This window comes from Phalaenopsis equestris, unplaced genomic scaffold (genome assembly GCF_001263595.1).
Source record: "Phalaenopsis equestris unplaced genomic scaffold, ASM126359v1 Scaffold000002, whole genome shotgun sequence".
NCBI lineage: Eukaryota > Viridiplantae > Streptophyta > Magnoliopsida > Asparagales > Orchidaceae > Phalaenopsis > Phalaenopsis equestris.
This window is the reverse complement of record NW_018164444.1, coordinates 4361452-4365672: the sequence shown is the minus strand read 5'-3', so window position 1 is coordinate 4365672 and position 4221 is coordinate 4361452.

Sequence of the window (4221 nt, the reverse complement as noted above, 5' to 3'; positions counted from 1 at the left end):
AAAAAAAAACTTTAGGGAGATTTCGGGTTGTTCTAAAGCCTAAGCCCCAATTTTAGTGCTAGACCTAAATCTCAGATTCTAGGAGCCAGATTTGGGTGCACAAACACAAGGCATGGCCCTTATGTGCTTGATTTGGGAGCCAAAATAATAATAATAATAATAATAAACTAACACTAAAATATATAATTGAATGCCCATAATTGGCATAAAGTTGCTCAAATCATGCATAATTGAAGTTAGAAAGAATAGAGTATGGTACCTAAGTGCAAGGCCCTGATACCTAGGTGCCACTAAAGCATCTGATAATTTTGCCTTAATTTTGGTGAAACTTTTTTTTTTTTTTAAGAAAATTTGAAGGTCTTTTTAAGGAAACTTTCATAAGAGATTAGCAGATTATTCCTTAGTTTTCTCGAGGGACTTTCTAAGGTTTCAAAGCTACCAATTCAGGTAAGACATTAAGAGAAGGCCGAGCACAAGAAAGAAAGTAAAGACTGGGGAAGCAGAGCGAGAGTCTGCATAACCAAGTTTCACTATTTCCTTTCTTTTTATTATTTATCATGGTTACTTACTTGTATTTTATGATCTATTTTTCGTCTTTAGCATTAATTAAATTTCATTCCCAGATATTGGATGTAACTATATGTTGTAGTTGGATTTATTTTTAAAATTTTTTGTAGTAGTTTATGTGTTGCTTATTTTCACTTATTTGATTTTATGTATGTTGACATAATATTTGTTTGATAGTTCAATAAATTCAATTGAATTCAAGAGGTGCATAACAAATGCATTTTAGACAACTGGTCATTGTAATGAATTGCACGTTAGAGATAACTAAGATGAACTCATAGCCCTTCATCATGATAGTGATTTTGTTAAGCTCTAACCTTATGCGCATGACATTTGTGATTTTGAAGGGCATACTATAAAGCTTCTTTGTACAATCACTCTTCCAATCACTATGGAAGAAAAACTTTTATAATTATCTCTTCTAATCCAACTTATTCTAATATATATTGACTTAATTTATATTGTAATGTTGAATTAATTGCCATCATATATATTTATAAACATCACATCCATCTCTCACTTAAAAAAGTCAAGTTTCACATATAATAGGGTATTATATAAATAAGAGGAGATTAATTATTAACTCGTTTATTCCACCTCTAATAAATCTAGCAAATCTTTGATGCAGGCCAAGGACATTAACTTCTTCATCTAACTTCTACCAAATCAAGATATAGTCTCTCTTCGAGGAAAAATTATTGCATACGGACACCGCATGCAGAGATGCAAGCAGTCTCTGATCCTGACCCGGTCAGGTTGTATTTTGGTGGGCCCCACTTCAAAAAAAAATTAAAAAAAAAACTGAAATACATACTCACCGTAGATTACCGTGATTTACGGTCAGGATCGCATGCGGTGTCCGTATGCAATAATTTTTCCTCTTCGAGAGATGATTAAGGATTTAACTTTTTAATTTCATTTTTATTTATATATCTCATATTAAATATTACCATCACAATTCTTTTATAAATAATATTGCATCATAGCTTTTCAACTTAACCATTTCTTGAAAGTAAGTGGTAGATAAAATATGTTTATTTTAAATCTTAGAATGCATGATTATGAGAAAAAGTTGAAAGAAAATTAATATTGGAAAATATTTTCACTAAGAGACTATATGTGAGTAGATGGTTGAAAAAGTTTTTAGTCATTTAAAAATCTTTTAAGATAAAAACCTCAAGAGATGTAGGTTATCTAAAAAATTTAGAGGAGAATAGTTTTAGAAAGTACGAGTAATCTAAACTTTTTTAAGAAAAAAAAATCTTGTATAAATTATCTAAAAATCTTAGAGGGCAAAATTTTTAAAAGAAATAAATGTTCAAATTTCTCAAACTGTACATGATCTAACGTTACGAAAAAGATGAAAAATATATATGTATATATATATATGTAAAAGCGTTGTGTACTCAGCTCAGTTGGTTGGACATCTGCTTGTCAGTTGTAAGTCTCCTCTCGTATGTGGTTCGATTCCCCCTTAGTGAAGGGTGTGATACTTGAATTCTTAGGTGCATGAGGGATGGTCGTGGCTCGTATAATAGCATCTGATCATTCTTTTTTAAATATATATGTATGTGTGTGTGTGTGTGTGTGTGTATATATATATATATATATATTCAATTTGTGTTAGAGCAAGAATATTTGTAATCAGGATATTTGTATGGAAATGGTCTTTCAATTTTAACTCATTCATTTGATTATAAACATTTAAATGTGGGAAGTCAAGGAAATGACATCTAGTCATGTAATACTAATTGTATTAGACAAACTCCTAACTTCTTAGCCCATCAAAGACTAGCAGCCTATAACTACATACCGAATAAAAGATTGTTTCTTCATCTTCCTTGCAGCATCTCTTCCTCAGACGTCCATGAAGGAGAAAAACTTGAATTGTTTCTTCATCTTCCTTGCAGCATCTCTTCCTCCTCAGACGTCCATGAAGGAGAAAAACTTGTACAAAGCCAAATGCGAGAGAAGGCCCTCTTGCTTCATCTTCTGCTACAGGAGTTCCGTCACGGCCACCGCCGAAAACGATGATGGCGGCACGGGAAATCAAACCGTCTCTTCACGGCATAGGAGGAAGGCCAAGACTCCGCGGGATGATCGAGCTGAGAATACTATCTCAGCTTCTTCTAATGACTCAGTTGCCCCAACAAGCAAGGTTGGCTTAAAATGTTAAATACTTGAAAGCCAGGGTTGTTTATGCAGTATATAACCTTATTTCAACATAAATCTCAAGATTTTCTTCAACTTCATATTCATTTTGCTGACAAAATATTACATCTGGTGGGATGCCAAGTGTCAAATGGTGTCCAGTGCAATACACTGACATTGAGCAGTGTTAAAAACGGTGGAGCTCATTTGACACGTGACATCCCATCATTGGACTCCAAATGCATCTGGAGTTCTGATTTAATATTTTGCTCAATCTCTTCGTACAGAATAAAGCAAAAAATAATCGAAGCAAGCCAACGACACCCATGAACAAAATTTTGATGGAACCTAATCATGGAAGAAGACAGAGTCAGCCGGGTTCATTTGAACCGAACCCAACTGGAACCAGTGATGCTCCATCAGGCTGGGCCAACAAACTTGACCAGATGGTGGTTGGATTGCCTTTTCTGATGTTGATGTTGGTCGTGATGGCGATTTATGGCACTGTTGCATCTGTGGTTCTCATGATCACGTGCTTGTCAGTAGTTGGTTTGCTCCGGCAACCGCCACGTGCGAGGGAAGATATGGAGAAGGGCGACGGTGGAAGGAGGAGGATGGCGGCTGGAGAGGTGGACGTGGAGTCGGAGATGTATAAGAAGCGGGTTGTGTTGGAAGGATTACTCCAGAGGAAGGGCCGTGCACGCGTCCTTGGTGGTAGAGGCGAGGGAGCGTAAGATGTTTTAATTTTCTTTTTACGATATTTTTTATGCATGTTGAATTTTAAATGATTGAAAGGTTGCATGATGTTATTGTTTTTCCATTTATGTTAAAAAGACTCACGATTAAATTTTTTGCTTTATATGCTTCTTTCGTATTGTAAACAAAAAGGCGTTTTGAATGATAAATTGTTTATTTTCTATTCTATAGTTTATGTATAATGTTGAAGAAATAATAAAAATAAAAATAATTGAATAGTTTTTTTTTGAAAAAGAATGACCGGAGGCTATGGTAAGAGCCCCTAGCCGCCCTCATGTGCATAACCACTTGATTATGCACTGCAAGTCAGATGCACTCATACGAGTCAATTATGTGACCTTAAGGGACATTGAACTGACTTCGCAGATACTAACTAAAGAGTCACGACAAACGACACATTGAATGGTTGTTTACATTTTATATATACAAATTTATTAATTATTACATTTCATTTAAAATTTTCTTATGGAATGACCGGAGGCTATGGTAAGAGCCCCTAGCCGCTCTCATGTGCATAACCACTTGATTATGCACTCCAAGTCAGATGCACTCAGACGAGTCAATTATGTGACCTTAAGGGACATAGAACTGACTTCGCAGATACTAACTAAAGCGTCACGACAAACGACACATTGAATGGTTGTTTGCATTTTATATATACAAATTTATAAATTATTACATTTCATTTAAAATTTTTAGACATCTAAAATAGAAAATCAAATATAAATGAGAGAATAAGAAATTAAT